The following is a 17439-nucleotide window of genomic DNA, read 5'->3' as shown; positions in this document are numbered from 1 at the left end:
TCAAGGGGTTTTAAAACAGAGTCAGGAGGCCACGAAGGCGGAAAGCCTTCTACATGTCCTCACAGGATGGAATCATGAGCTTTTGAGCCGAGCCAAACCACAAAATACTCCAAGGACTCTGCACAGACACTTGCAACTTGCTACAGTAACCAACTTTTGCTTAGTTGTAGCTTTACCAACCAATTAAGTTTAGCCAAGACTAGTTTTCTTCCACCAGTACCACTCAAAATTCTTTATCAACAACTTTGTCACCAAGTGTCTCCTTTGGTCTTTGAAAAGCTCTGACTTTTGCTCCGTAGTGTAACACTATTTGGGGTGCCACCCAAATCAGTGTGCCCCAAACTGCAAGGCTCTGATCCCAATTCAAGCCTTTCACTTATTAATTGCCTCCTGACAATTTTACATTGATATGATCATCTGCTGATTGTGTGTGATATATATACACCTTTGGAATATCATTTGTTATACATCAAATTTCCATATGCATGCCAGTCAATTCATTGATTTACTCAGTCCCATTGATCTATTATCTGACATCAAAAGATAATATAAAGAAAATCAAAAGACCAATACCACATTGTCTTCTAAAGTTGCAGTAGACAAATCTTGGTATCTGTTAGGCCAGGTCTCTCAACATTTTTTCTCAAACTGTTTCTGCCTTCAGTTGTTTCAGATAAATACTCTGTTCCTATGTTTACAATATCCCAAGGAAAGAACACATTGAAGTTTATCTCATGATAAACATAGCTATTATTTTAGTAGACATTAGTATACTATGTGTACCAGTGTAAATGGAAGTGGAGGAGTTCACCAAAAGCAAATAAATACTCAGAATGTCCATGGTCCATTTCGCCTGCATCATTACTTTGCTGAGTCTTGCACTGCAGAATACAGTTTATCCCCATCCTTCCATTTTCCAGGAACACCTAATTCTTTCTTGTCTATATTCTTATGCACACATCTGGAAAGATTCTCACAGCAAACAAAAACTTTACTCAATACATTAAACACAACTCAACAACTAAGGAAAACATTAGGGCTGGTAGTAGTGTTTTAAGTCATGACTGTTTCCTTGGAAACACCTTCCTGGGCATTATAATTCGTTTTTTAAACACCAACCCTTCCAAATGGCTATTTCATTGCCCAATATATAATGACGACTCCTCTATCTTTCAGCCTTACTAATTTTCTATTGCTACCAATCGGCTAATCTCAAAGAAATACAGCAATTAAAAAAAAAAATAATTGCCACGGTCTTTGTACCATCAGCTTCTTAAAGTTTACTCTTTTGGCATGCAGAAGTCTGGCAGCAGAAACTTATGAATAAGTAATACTTATCTTAAAACTTCCTTCATTCCTTTCTTTAAAAAAAAAAAAAAGGCAAATTCAGCTGCTCTTCAGCTATAAACTTTCTTTGAATGACCGTATCATTTCAGTCTAAGTATCAGATCACTGTCAGGTTATTTTGACAGCCCTTTAGCTTTTATACATTAATATCCCTCCCCCTGCCTTTGGTCCTACTTCCCTAAACATGTTAGCTGTTTTCAATAAAACTGTATCAACTGCAAATTACACTTTTAAATCAGCACATCCAACTATGAGCTCCAAAGAGGTAGTCCAAATGCCACTTTCAGTGCGGTGCAATTTCAAGGCTATAACTCACCTCATTTTCTGTTCTGCTTATTTTTACCTCCTTTTCTAGGGACTAGGACAACATAAAAGCTCACTACAAAGAAGAGATAACAAAATCAACTTTTGCTAGCCCAGAATGTAATTTTCTTGTTTTTTTTTTTTTTCAACGTTTTATTTATTTATTTTTGGGACAGAGAGAGACAGAGCATGAACGGGGGAGGGGCAGAGAGAGAGGGAGACACAGAATCGGAAACAGGCTCCAGGCTCTGAGCCGTCAGCCCAGAGCCTGACGCGGGGCTCGAACTCACAGACCGCGAGATTGTGACTTGGCTGAAGTCGGACGCTTAACCGACTGCGCCAGCCAGGCGCCCCAGAATGTAATTTTCTACTACAGCATTGGAAATGGATAGGATTCCTTCAATTCTCAGAGCTGGGTCCTTTAGCACTGAGAATCTCTCGGAGCCACTCTTGGGTCAGTCTTTAGAGTTTCATTATGAAACTAAAAACCTCAGATTACTTCACTTCTAATATTGTACTGCTCATTTGCCTAGTAAGTAATTACCGGGAGTGGTTTCCTCTTTAACTATGTCCTCTTTGGACAATTCCAATTCCAGTGATTTATGCTATAGAAGTAATAGCAGAGGGATTAAAAGCAAGGATTTAAACCAAACTGATGAGGGAGCATAAGGCGAGCTGCCAGGCCACAAACACGGCTGCCCCCCTTCCCCCAGGTGGGATATGTGTGATACTCCTCAGGCACTCCTGGCTGCCCAAAAACAAAAGAAAGAGGGAAAACAAATGGTTAACTGATAGAGATCTTAGTCTTGCAGGATTTGTGTCCGTCACCCCTCCATAGTGATGTGGGAAACAAAGGCAGAAGGAAATGGCAAATAGAGCTCAATTTCCTTATAACCTGCAGTCCTTTGACAAATACTTGAGCGCTGGGAGAGTAAAACCTTTCTCCTGAAACTCCCTACTGTCTTAATGCTAATGCTTTGCTAGAGGGAAAAAACAACCCTAACTTAATAGCCAGGCCTCCAGTATCCTCTGAGTCTTCTTTAGCATATGAAAATCCCACTGGAAACTTCCCCTGTACTTTAACCTCCCTCAACTTCACAGTATAAAACCAGTCTCTCCTCCTGGTCCCAGGGCAGCTCTTCCTGCCCATGGGTCCTGTCCCCATGCTTCAATAAAATCACCTTTTTGCACCCAAGATGTCTTCAAGAATTCTTTCTTGGTCATAGGCTCTGGACCCCACGAACCCCACTGCCACCCCCCACAAAAACCTCATCATCAACTACTTGAGTTCAAATCCTAATTCTGCCGTTTTCAGGTTGTTTGATTTTGTTTAAGTCAGTCTATCTCTGGGTCAGTTTCCTCATCTGTAAATGGGGATGATAGTAACAAACTCCTTGGATTATTGTAGGAATTAATAAATTAGTATATGTAAAATACTTAAATAAGTGACCTTTATGTAGCCATTTGCTATTGTTTAATAAATAGTAAGCACACTCTTTATAGCATTGATTCTGATAGAACAAGTTTTTAAAAAATAATTTAGTATTGCTTATCACTTAGTTCAGTAGTGGATTACTAAGAAGCTATTAAAAATGATGGTGCAGAGCTTTAAGGAAGGCTAGCAGCATGGTGTTCCTAAGTAGGCTAAAAAGGAAGACAGGCTCTTTCAAAGAAAGTATACTGACCAACCAGGCAAAATTAGACCTTTAGCATGGGTGGTCACACTCCTGTTATTTTCCTTATTTTGGCATTGGAGTGTAAGTGAAAGAAATTCAGACATTTAGAGACTGAAAGTTCTCTTCCACACCTATTTCCCAACAAAATTACTTGAGGACGTATTCCAGCAAACAAAGTAAAAATTTTAAAGTAAAAAAAAAAAAAAAAGTGCTCCAAAAAGCTAAGGGCATAACCAAAAGGAGGGAAATTTTGTAAACACCACAAATCCCAGGAAAAACTCAATTGCCAACCTAGGAATTTAGACCCACCCAGATGTAAACTAGATTAAGAAGTCAACACATCCCTACAACAAAGTCTTTAGGAAAGTAGTTTTTAACAGCTCAATTAAAATTTAGTGATGAGCTTTCAACAACCACAAAAATTAAAATAAAAAAAATTCAGGGGAAGAGAGTAGAATAAAAAGATCATGGTCCAAATATGAAGGAGACTGGAATGCAACATGATTTGGAACCAAGTAAAGGCATGTCAGACAAGACAATTTTTCAACCTTCACGTTTAGGACATTCTTGCAAAAGTAGCAGAGCTTTAGCCACATGGGTGTCTACATTTCCAGAAGGATCACATCACACTGTTCTACTAATATGTTATCATATTTATTGGTTTTCTACAATTATGTTATCATATTTATTGGTTTTCAGGTTTTAGAATAGACATATGGATAAAAACTTCATTGCAGTTTTATAGAATATACTACACAACATTTATTAATCTTGCGTGTTTTCAGCCAACAGTATATTTGTGTGAATTACAAAATAGTGCCCCCTCAGCAAGGCCTTTTACTGCAGTAACTATACAAATGTATGATGACTATGAATGATTGACGCCACCTGAGGTTGTCTGAAAAACCATCAACTGTGTGGCCTTTGATAAATGAACACAACTTGTAGAGAAAAGTAAAAAAAAAAAAAAAGATTGCTAGAGATGCATGTATTTCCTAATGGGAATAAAAATCTGTAATGTTATTAGAATCCTAAGATATATTTATTATTTAAAATTTTATTTATTAAAATTATTAACCAAATGGGAGAAGCTTATGTATGTTTTAGAAATAAATATACTTCAGTAGTCTGAAGAAAAGGTATAAGCAGTTGTGTTTTTTGAAACAAAAAAGCAGCAATTATCAGACTCTCGCCATCACATGTGTACACTGGACATCTACAACTGAGGTTTTTCAGAGGACCCACAATGGTGTTTTCACATTGAAAGCACTAGATTTAACTAGACTAACAAATTAATCAATGAAAAGTAAAAAACCAGGTAGATGAAGAAAAAGACAGATACTGTATGTTTTCATTCCTATGTGGATCCTGAGAAACTTAACAGAAACCCATGGGGGAGGGGAAGGGAAGAAAAAAAAAAAAAAGAGGTTAGAGTGGGAGAGAACCAAAGCATAAGAGACTGTTAAAAACTGAGAACAAACTGAGGGTTGATGGGGGGTGGGAGGGAGGGGAGGGTGGGTGATGGGTATTGAAGAGGGCATCTTATGGGATGAGCACTGGGTGTTATATGGAAACCAAGTTCACAATAAATCTCACATATTAAAAAACAAAATAAAACAACAAAAAAAAACAGGTATATGTTTCTCATGTCTGTGCCACATAATCTCATACTCTGGCCATGTAAGCTATATTCAGCAGCAACCATCTTTTTATTTTCTGTGAGGAAAAATTCGACTACATGTGTGCTCTGAGAAGCCTAACTGAGCCCAGAGCTCCAATGTGACTATCTGCTAGCAAAGATTTTGGTATTTCTTAGCACGAGATGATATATAGGGAGTATTTCTAGTTGAAATAGACACTATACCTTATGTCCCCTCAAGAGCGTTACATTTCTGTTTGTGACAACAGTGGAAATAGACAAGGCTTGAGAAAATTAAGCCCCAACACACTAATACATTAAAGTGAAGAAATTATAAATCCATTTAAGTGACAAGGCTAACACTGATGGACAAATTAACCATAGGTAGGGCTAACTCCTGCATCTGAGAGGCAACTAGAGCAAAGCAAAGTAAATCAAGGATATTTTGTTATAGCTTCTGGAAGCCAAGTGAAATGTGTTACCAAGAATAATCCAGTGAGACCATTATATTTAGGTCCAAGGATATTCTTCAGAAACTATCCCAGTCATGAAGGGAACTAGGTCACTGAGGAAAAAAAATTGATACTTAAATACTCCCAAGTTCTCTCTGGAGAACCAGACCCCTGCCTGCCATCAACCTCATTCCCAAGGGGCCTCAGGAGAGCACAGACCTTCAGCAGAACTCCAAATTCATCCAATGGATAAAGACTAAGTGGGAGTAGATCAGGGAATATTTTGCTTAATGTATGTGAAAATGCCTGTTATAATCTTCAACATAACCTGTAAAAGCTACCGCTAGCCCATTTTACACATGCAGAACTAGAGTTTCCGGTAAAGAAGCTTGTTCAATGACCTACATGTAGGAAGTGGTAAAACTAGCAATCTGGCTCCCAAACCTGTTCTCTTCTCGACACACAATCCTTCTGAGTATACAGTAAAGATCCTTTATGCCTAGTGGACTCGACCTTTATCCTAACTGACAATGTTTCTTTGAGCTAAAGAACTTCACCCTCAATTGGCAAGAAATCGGGAGCTAGACAGCATTGAACAGCAGGAAAACATAGGGGCTGAGGGAAGGCTACCCCAAGATGGGCTGTTTTGGCATGAAAATTATTGTGAGCTGAAAAGAAACTTTTGCCCCTTGGCTAACCACACAGAAGAGTATCAATTGTGTGTGGGGTGGTCTTTCCCAGGATAAGAGTCATTGCCTGAGATAGTTTTTATCTAAGTAAACCATCTGTATGACAGAGCTAACATCTGTTCTTATTACCCTGTGAAGTTCATTCCCTTCCTCTGAAGTCTCAGATTCCCACCCTATTGTCCTTATTTCAGAACAACATATAAACCTTATTATGATTGAGTATCTCTGCCATTTCCATGTCTTTGCGGATTCCTCACACATAACCTATTAACTTTTATTTTCTCCTGTCAATCTGTCTCATGTCAATTTGATTCTTAGTCCAGCTAGAAGGGCCCTTTAAGGGGACAAGAATTCGTGCTCACACACCATGTCCTTGACAAAGTTACTTAGTCATTAAGTTTTAATTCGCTCATATCGAGTATCAATGATTGAGCTTCATGCTCTCAGAAATCTCTATTTAAACTGTAAGGGATAAAAAGAATGATAGGCCACCTCCTTTTTAAGTACCTCCAAATCCCTATTCTTCATTTACTGTCCCCCAAAGGTCTATATTGTCAGCCAGCTTTCTATTTTTTCTAGCACTATCATCTTCAAAGGCTATTTAATGTACAGAAAGTAATGTCCTCAGTCTTCCCACTGAACTTCCTGTTAGCTAAAAACCACTCAAGTTTTTCATTTATTTTTACTGTTAACATTTGGGGAAGTAAATATCCACTCACAAATTTCCAGTGTGAATGCTCCTTATTCCTTTTATAGTTAGTATCTATATAAACCTCAATCTTCTGTCTAAAAGCTCCTATGGGTTATTTTTTATGTTAAACCCTTCCTTCACAAAAGACCCCTTCTCTCTGGCATGCAGAACTAAAGTTATAGTTAGAATAGAATTAAATGGAATTTAACAGTCTGCTCACTCAAGGTGAATGCCCTCTTAAACATCCCACAGAAAGTGATTCACATCCTGGGGGTACTGAGCTTTACCATCCATCAGCTGTTCTAGGACTATTTCCTTACAAGAGAGGATATTGCTGCATCTATGTTTAGGAGAACAGGCCTTGCAGGACAGAAGGTCAGTCTCCAAGAAAAGTTTAAGTAACCTTGGAAGAATTATCTTTTTAGTTTCACTTCTAAGCATGAAGCTCTTCTATAAAATAGCAATAAATGAAATCAATTTCTTAGCTTTGAAAAAGTAGGCCTCCGGAATTTTTGGAAAAACTTTCCTTTAATTTTCCACATTATTGGAGTGCCTGGATGTCTCGGTCAGTCGCTTAAACATCTAACTTGGGCTCAGGTCATGAGCTCACAGTTCTTGAGTATGAGCCCTGCATTAGGCTCTGCACTGAACAGGCAGAGCCAGCTTCAAGTCCTCTGTCTCCCTCTCTCTCTGCCCCTCTCCCACTCTCTCTCAAAAGTAAATAAACATTTTTAGAAAATTAATTTTAATTTTCCACATTACTGATACATAGATCCAACTAGACAGAGAAGAAACTATCCATTCATGAGGCAGTGTTTGCTTGACTTGGTTGGTGATTCGTACATTTTTTCTTCCAAAGCAAATGGCCTCATCCTTATGTGGAGGTGGCCATCAGCTGCTGCAAGAATGCCTGACTTCAACAATCCCCACCTTTGCCCAACTCCCCAACTACAATAGCACGATGCAATCTGGGAAATCGTCTCAGGGTGGTGGTATCTTGCCAGCTGATGGGTAGTTCTGTCATGCCCACTGCTTTTAACCTTAGATTAAGGTTTAGAAGGAATTATGTTTGACATGGAGGTAACACAGGAGGAAGCAGAATCCACATTCTAAAATATCTCCCTTGCTAGGCTCGACCGAAACCAGCACCAAGAAACTTAGTAGTATATGTAGCTTTCTTTACTGGGGCTAAAAATAAACTCAATGCTTACAGTTAGCTATTATCAAGTAAGACCTGAGAAAGTTTTGATTGAGAGTTTCAAATAATCCAACAGTATATAATCCAGCTGCTGAATAAATTGATGTAATCTGTGCTGCATTAATAAAACTGATGTCAAGATGAAGAAAGGAACAAAATGATTTCAATCTACTTTGCTGGTCACATCACATACTGTATTCTCTCCTGGGTGCCACAGTTTTAAGAGGAACATCAAAAAGCTGGAGAGCATACACAGTATATATCCAGTTTAGTCAAAAAATCTAGAATATGTATAATTTATAATCATTTCAGGGAAACAAAGGCATTTCTCTGGACAAAAGAAAACCCATCTGAAGTGATGTCAAGTGGAAGATGAATTGGACTAACTCTGCTGTTCCAAGGGGCAGAACCAGAGCCCGTGTAAAGAAGTTGTATGGAGGCTGACTTCAATTCAAAGAAAGGAAGCACATACTCTGAATTTGGGCTCCTCAAATGAAGCAATGGACTATGTTACAAAGCCCAATGTTCTCTGGTGAAATATTTCAACAGTCTGCAATCATCACTTTTGAGAATGCTATAAAGGAATTCCTGAATGACAAAGAAGTTTGAACTATATTTTTAAAATCCCTTTCCATGCTACAGCAGTTCAATGCAATGAAAGAGGAAGAGAAAGTCTGGGTTTTAGTCCCAGCTCTATCACTGTTATGACAGAACTAGGTTAGGAGGGGGCTTTTCATTTAGTCCCATCCTCTCATTTTGCAAACATGGAAAACCAAGTCTTGGGAACACAAGTGACTTGCCCAACATTACACAGTTTTAAAGCAGTAGCTCTGGGTCTCAGATCAAGTCTCTCTGAAATATGTGCTACTTTATATTGATGCCTAAAAACTAGAATGGAAAATCAGATAATTTAATATCAGATAGGAGATATCAAAATTTTTTTAAAAAAATAGGTTTACACTGATAGTTAGAATCCTTTTTCCCATCAGCCAAAATATATCTGAATTCTAATTCCTTCAGAAATGACATGGGACACCCAAGTAGCTCTTGATTTCGGGTCAGGTCATGATCTAATGGGTTCTGGGGTTGTAGCCCTGCTTCAGGCTCTGCGCTGACAGCATGAAGCATGCTTGGGATTCTCTCTCCCTTTCTCTCTGCCCCTACCCTGCTCACTCAAGCTTGCACATTTTCTTTCAAAATAAATGTTTAAAAAATGACAATTAGAAGAACCTGATCATTTTAATTTTAATGTGTTTAATATTTATCTCAAGATAAGGGTTTCAGCCTCCTTGTACATTTTTGTAAATATCACATTTATGGTCTTCCCATGTTTTTCATGTATAGGTATTATAGCAAAAACCTTAGCAGTTATTCTATGCTAAGTTTTCAAATACTTCTCCTGCAGAGCTTACAATGGAGAGGAAAATAGTGATGTAAACCAGCCAAAATAAAACAATCCAGTTCTGAAACCTTTCTGATCATGTAGCAATTTATCACATGTATTAATTATAGTTACATAATTATAGGTGATTATGTGAACAAACCCCCCCCCCCAATTGTTCTTGATCCCATCTTAATGTAATAGAATATGTTTAAGGCTAAGAACCTGGGCTTGATTCTCTTTATCACTGCTTTGCTAACTGCATTATTGTTTCATCATGTTTACCTGGGAAGTCATGGTGTGCTAATGCCTGATACATGCTGACATCATTCCCATTTTGCCAGATTACCAATGCCTTTATACAACTTATATCAGCTTAAAATATTCAGACGCAAACAAGGCAGACCACAAAAAAACGTACTCTGACAATTTATGTTTTAATGATGTTAACGTCCATAAGCCGTCTTCTATTCATTCCCTGCTCCTATGATCTCTGTGAGGGTAGGGATGGGAGTTGGGAGGGGTTGTGTTTATTCCTATCTTCTCAGCGCCTCATACATTCCTTGACACTCAGTGGGTACCAACATAACCTACTTCTTGTATATTCAATTAAACCTTTCACACCACCCAAGAAAATACAGTTAGGGATCTTCAAGTCTAGAGTCTTCTCACAGTTCTATGAATCTAATATTCATCAATTTCTCCAGAGATTAGGCCCTACAATTTAACTCTTAAAATCAAAGTTCATACCAAAATGAAGTATCAGTTTTCAATTTTTCAAGGCACATATACCAACATGTTATTACAATCCTTACTGACACCAGCTATATTCAAACTTTGTTTGGTTTACACCATGTATATTAAAAGATAGTCAACAACATCAATCAGGTGCAAATCAAAACCAGAATGAGACATCACTTTACATCTACTAGGATAGTATCAAAAAATAAAAGTTAAGTTTTGGCAAGGATGTAAAGAAACTGGAATCTTTATACACTGTTGGTATGAATATGAAAAAAATGGTGTGTCCACTATAAAAAGCAAAGTGACATTTCCTCAGAAAGTCAAATCTACAACTACTATATGATCTGGAAATCTTGCTTCTGGATATATATCCAAAAGAATTGAAATCGGATTCGTGAAGAGCTGTTAGTACTCCCATGTTCATTGCAGCACTATTCACTATACCAAGATGTGGATACAACCTACATGTCCAGTAAGGGATGAACAGATAAAGAAAAGGTAACATATGCTTACAATGGAATGTAATTTAGCCTTTAAAAGAGGGAAATTATGTCCTATGTGACAATAAGGATGAACCTAAAGACATTGTGCTAAGTCAAAATAGTCACAGAAAGATAAATACTTCATGACTTCGCTAAAATGATCTATCTAAAACAAACTTCAGAAAAAGTAGATTGGTGATTGTCAGGGGTTGGGGGCTTGGAGAAATGAGTATTTGCTGCTCAATGGGTATTAAATTTGGTGTACAAGATGAGCAAGTTCTAAAAATATTATGTATAACATTGTGCCTATAGTTATTACTGTATTGTGCATTTAAAAATTGTCAACAGGGTAGATCTCATGGTAACCATTCTTATAATTTTTTAATGGCTCTGTGTGGCCTATAACTGGCAAGCTTCAATCACTGGGCAGGACATACTTTCCTGGGTTTGAAATAGATCAATAAAGTAACAGATAATTTAGTATTTGCTTGGAAAATACACAAACAGGGCAGAATTCATTAGATATGGTTAAAATATGCTTCCTTCCATCAAGCAGGGGTAGTCTGGTCTATCACACTTCCTCTCTGTAGAGATATACCTGCCAAACTAGTAGACTGTTTACATACTCTAGTGAAGGGGTTTCTCTTTTAGACACTGCAAGAGACACTGGCAGGTCCTTATTTAACAACTCCACTTTTCCTACTGTTACGGGTTGAAATGGGTTCTCTAAAAAGGTATGACAAAGTCCTGGACCCCAGTATCTCAGAATGTGACTATTTAGCAATGGGGTCTTTATAGAAACACTGAGTTAGAGGAGATGATTAGGTTGAAACCTAATCTAGTGTGACTGTCATCCTTTACCAGAAGTGGAAATTTGGACACACAACAGATACACAGAGTAAAGGAGATACAAAGGCACTAAGACAAGACCAACTCAGGACATGAGTAATGCATCTATAATCCAAGGAATATTAAGGATTGCTGACAAACACTGGAAGCTGGACAAAACAAGGAACAATTCACCATCCAAGGCTTCAAGGGGAACAAAGTCCTGCTGACAACTTGATTTCAAACTTCCAGATTCATTAAAGAGTAAACTTGTGTTGTTTTCAGCTGCCCAGTTTAGTACTTTGTTAAAGTAGCCCTAGGAATCAGATACATCTGTAAATAACACTTCACAGTCTTTTTTGTTTTGCTACACTTTCATTGTAGAACAGGATCATATATTTTATGGCTTATTCTATCAATATCTATAATCTATATATCAATCATCAATCTACCTACTTACCTACCTGCTTACCTATCTATCTATGTATCTAATTTATATAAACTTACTCCTTTCTAAGCAGAAGTAGGAAGGCATAGTCATTTGACCTTTAATATACCTCCCTCCCAACAGATCTTCTTACAGCCATATTCCTTATTTCATCCTTTCAATTATTCCTTCTTATGTTTTGGGGGGGATCTTTGTATAAGCCCAGGTGGCTCTTTTCTTTCTTAGGCCTATTTATTATGTTTGTTACAAAATCAAAATGAGGTATATATTAAACTACATGAGACTGACCAGTCAAAAGGATTTTTCTAAAGTCCCTTTACTCTCTATCAAAAAGAGTGTTGAATAAAACTTATTACCCAACATTTTCTCAGCCCTCTGCTGGTGATATTTGCTTCCCTTTTTAAAGGTCCAAGCAGTTTTGGATACGTAATGAGAAAGTTCAGAACCAAGAAAGATCTTCCCAAGGCCAGCATTGGAGGATTCAACTTACAGATTACAAAGGACATAGGTATTCTGATATCTTGATTACTTACCCAGAGTAGAAATTATCTATGGAGAGGACATGTGTTTTTTTAAAATTTTTTTTAATGTTTATCTTTAAGACAATGGGAGAGACAGATTACAAGCAGCAGAGGGGCAGACAGAGGGGGACACAGAATCTGAAGCAGGCTCCAGGCTCTGAGCTGTCAACCCAGAGCCCAACTCGGGGCTCCAACTCATGAACCGTGAAATCATGACCTGAGCCGAAGTCGGACGCTTAACCGACTGAGCCACTCAGGTGCCCCAGAGGACATGTAATTTTAAGAATTATTCTCATGTGGGGCACTAAGAAGCATTTCCCCCCATTTTCAACTAGGAAATGTGGCTGTATCTAATATGCATCATTTCTAAACAGAGAAAAAATCATTTTAACAGATGGCACATCATCTTTAAGTTCCTCTCATTTATAGCAACAAATAAACATTTTCTTTTGGTCTGAAGTGTTTAAAGCATTGTCATCCAAACTTCAGAAACAGTAGTTCCAATTTTTCAAAGAGAAGGAAGAATTATCAATGGCTAATTCTCAAACACACTCAGTCCTACACTAAGACTGTTTAAGGGTCTTCTGGAACATCTGAACCCATTTCATGTCCTACATACTTCCAGTATTGCACTCAACACCTAACACCATTTATACCTCCTTGCTTATGACACATTTATGTTGAGGGGGCTGGAGGTTTGGTTCTTTTCAATGGCTCCAGTATCTGACACTCAGCGATCTTTTGTTAGTTGAATGACTGAACAAATATTCTAATGAATTCATCTCTAAATCATAAAAAAAGAACGTCCTAAGCAGGTTTCCAGTGAATCAACACCTCTACTAATGGCTCACGGAGGATATTTTCTGTAACATCAGAGGGATGCTGAAGTCTTCTTTTTTTCACTTCATTTTTTATTATTTTCAGGTATACAATTTAGTGATTCAGCAGTCCCATACAACATATGCTGCTCATCAAAACAAGTGCACTCCCCTTAATCCCTATCACCTATTGAACCCATCTCCCCAGTCACCTTCTTACTTTTGGCCTATGTCTTTTTACTACTGACACATTAAATTAAACTGGATCCTGGAATGCCACTCCTCTCCCTTTTCTTCTAGCCAAACATTTCTGGAGTAGAAGATTGGTCACTGAAAACTCTCATATTCAGTCTGTCCCTAAAATTTTGGGTGGCAGCTCAAGTTACACTAGCAAATACGTATGAAACATCTGGTAGGATAGGAAGACACTTCTTAAACATGGTCAAACTTTTGAGGTCATTGCATTCAAGGTGATTGCAATCCAGTTATTTTTTCAAAACCTACCAGACAGATTTCTATTGGACACTGAGACCATCTTTCTTTAGAACATAATTTTTGTCTAACAAAACCTATCTCCTCCCTTCGTCCCTCAAGTCCTTTAAACCAATGAAGAACTTCCTATAGGAAGCTTTCCCAGTGCACAGACTCCTCTGTCAAACATATCCCCGACTTTAACACCCAGGGAACTCATCCTCCTTAGGTTATTATTTGAGTACAAAAACCCAAGGCCTTGTACAAAGGAATCTGAATTAGAACCCCAGGTCTGTCTGCACTAAGTGTGTCACTTCAACAAGTCATTTCTCAGCCTCAGTTTCCCAATCTGTGAAATTGGGAAGATTATGTTTACCATATGAGGTTATGATGAGACAAGTAAACTAACATATTCATGTAACCAGCACAAAGTTTTTTTTATAACTATTCATTTTTCTTTACTTTCTGATAGGTTTCCTTACTCATGTCACTAGAGAACCTACATTTTAGTAATATGTGTGTTACATGTTTGGGTTTTGTTTTCTACTAGATGCTGCATCATTTAAGAAAGGAAACAAAGTCTTAATCTCCCAAGTGCATGTGGCCCACTCCATACACACACACACACACACACACACACACACACACACACACACATCTCCCTCATAAAAAAACAAAGGATGAAAAGGTTTCTTCTGATGTTGCTAGTGCCTGTGATAAACTTTTAACTTCAGAGAACAAAGTTCACATGCATCACTGAAGATGAAGTTGAAAAAAAAATAAGCCCCCACTGTGTCTTTACTTCTAGTAAACAACTTTTTCTCTGCTGAAGAACTATTTTCATCCTATTTTCATTTGTATTGCTAAGCAACACCCTGTACCCCCAGTTTTATTTCTGGTTCTGCATTTATTGTCACAGACACCTACAAAGTTACAGCCCACATGCTGGAGTATTTTTAGGTTTCATTAGTTAGCAGTCATATGTGCTATCAAGTACCTCAAGTCACAATAATGATGTTTTGTACTTGAACAGAAATTATATTAACTGGCAAACATGTTGTGAACTTTCTCACCAATTTTATGACTCCTGAACTACTCGAGGGAATGCTTCCTCTGGTGATCTCACTATGAAAAGAATTGGCTCATCTAAGACCTACATTGCAGGAGACAAGGACTCAGAACAAAGACCTATTCCAGGTTTCCTAGCCCTCATACAATTCTAACATGTGATGGGCCTCAGTTTACTTATCTGCAAAATGTAGAGATTTGGCTTGATCATCTATGCATACAGGTTTGACTTAATGTTTTATCAAAACTGATGAATATAAAGCCAAGGAGTTGACACCATTTAGAAGTATCATTATAAAAAGAGTAGGGTAGTAAAAGGTATTCTTGACTCAAGGTTTTAATTTTACCCTTCATCTACTTCTTCCTCGTATCCTAGGATCCATAAATACCTGAGAGTATTTAGAAGATGCTACCTACCAAGAATCAATAGTTCCTCCAGGCTCAGAACATCATATGACTCTAAAGTCAGAGACCATAGAGCCCAACAAGTCATGAGTAAAAACCACAGAAATATTTCACAGGCCAGCAGTTGGTGTTTCAGGATATGGATGAGAGTGAGGAATATGGCCTAGAGGTCATACCACCAGACTACTTCCAAAGTGGCCAGAAAATCTATGAGGAAAAGCTCTGTGAGAGTCTGTCAAAGCAACTAGAAATCATAGTATGAGGCTAAGATATCCATTCTATGCAATCATAGCTTTCCTAGTTTGTATGTAGTTTTTTTTTTAAATCTTCTCTTGTTCAAAGAAAAAAAACAAGCAAGCAACAAGAAAGTAAAGTATCCATTCCATGCAACTGTAGCTTTCCTAGTTTGTATACAGATTTTAGGTTTTTTTTGAATCTTCTCTTGTTAAAAAAAAAAAAAAAAGCAAGTGAAGTTTCAAGCAATTTACCAAGAGGCTTATAATATAGCAAGTTTAAATAAACTTTTAAAAGGAAAATAAAATAGGCAAAGAAAATGTGAAGGAAAGAGGTGTGTTGTTTTAACTCAAAGTCTCTAGCACTGCCTAGAAACACGTATTAATGCATTCTAAACAACTCAACATTATTTTGACAGGAAGCACAGTGCTTAGCACAGTGCCTAACAAATACTCCTAAGTTATACTTAGTATTCATGTTGATTTAATTTTTATTAGCTCAATGTTAATTTTCTTCCCTAATTGACTCCCAACATAAGAGGTCAAACCTGTCCCACCGGAAGACTCTTTCCTGTGCTACCCATACCTTCCCTTCCCATTTCCTCTTTTTTGTCCCCAAATTCTCTAACTTTATCAACTAAGTAAAAATATAATGAGCCTTCAGAACCTGGGAGCTAGAATCTACACTGTAGGCAGTATAACCAGCTCTTAGCAAAGGTGTGAAATTAGCCACATTTCTCATCCTTTTTCCTGGTTTCCCTTTCATTTCTGTTTTCTCCAGCATTGTGTAGCCCCATCTGTTTCTCTTGAACTTCATTCCACCCCACCAGTCTACAATATGCCCCATACCCTGAAGTATAAATACTTCTGACTAGTGAGGTACAAAAGCCCCATGAGGACTACATTTTCAAGTGTAGAACAAAGTTTTGAAATAAAGGCATTAAGCTCTTAAAGTGGATATCCAGTTGTTCATTAGTGAAGGGGTATAGGAGGTTTTGTTTTTATTTTGTAAAAAATTTTTTATTCACTTATTTGCAAAAAAATAAAAATAAAAAAAATTAAATCTACATCTGTGGTAAAGGGTTAACTACCTACCTAATTAATATACAGCAGAAGTCATTGAAATGCTTTAGTCCATCTTGGCCAATATGCTCACCTCCCCCCACCACCCCCACCCCTGCCAGATTCTCTAACTCAATCTCTCCTCCCCAAACAATCCTGAAACGTTGATTTACTGGCCCCTTTTATTTTTTGACTTTCTCTTACTTTACTCCAGGTTTCTGGCTCATTCCATTCATTAGCATGATTAATGTAACAAAAGGCCTGTGGCTTAGAAGTTAGTCAAGCTTGCTTTAAAAGGATGGCAAGGGAAACTTATGCAAATGACAGCATAGGAAGATTCTAAACCCACCTCCTCCCAGACATACCAAATCTACAGCTAGAAAGGGTAATTTTCCTCTGAAAATTAAATCAACTGCTTCTCTACAACCAAGGATAATGAGGCCACATCCAGACAGGTAGGGGAGGCAGAGACACAATCTTACCAAAAACCCTACTTCTGGTGTGGCAACACACAGTAGGAAGGGATCTCACTAGTTTGATGCTCCTCCCAGAGGAGCAAGGGCTTGGTGCCCTACATCAAGCATCTACCACCTGGGATCTGCATTAATCCAAGTGTACCAAAACCAGAAGGCTGATGTCCAAGAAACCCTAAGTGCTATACAAATAGATTCCCCTTTTAAAGGGCTTACAGTCTTACCCTGAGATGGAGAAAGAAATCAACCACACAGGAGTTTGACTCTCTTCCAACAGGGACATACCAGCAGAAGCCAGCTTATTTTATATTCTCCACCTACCCTGGTAGCCCAGGAGGGTGAGGTAGGATGCTGTCCCCTACCAGTACCAAGACAGGCAAGTGTCAGTAGTGAGGACCTAACCCACTGTCCTGTTCCAGTCAGAGAATGAGAATAATTGTAGCACTTTCCTGCTCCCTGGCTGCATCAAGCTATTACAGTTTTACTATTCTCCCATTCCCAACCTAAAGC

The sequence above is a fragment of the Felis catus genome, chromosome B3 (assembly GCF_018350175.1).
Source record: "Felis catus isolate Fca126 chromosome B3, F.catus_Fca126_mat1.0, whole genome shotgun sequence".
Taxonomy (NCBI): Eukaryota; Metazoa; Chordata; class Mammalia; order Carnivora; family Felidae; genus Felis; species Felis catus.
This window is presented reverse-complemented; position numbering follows the sequence as displayed.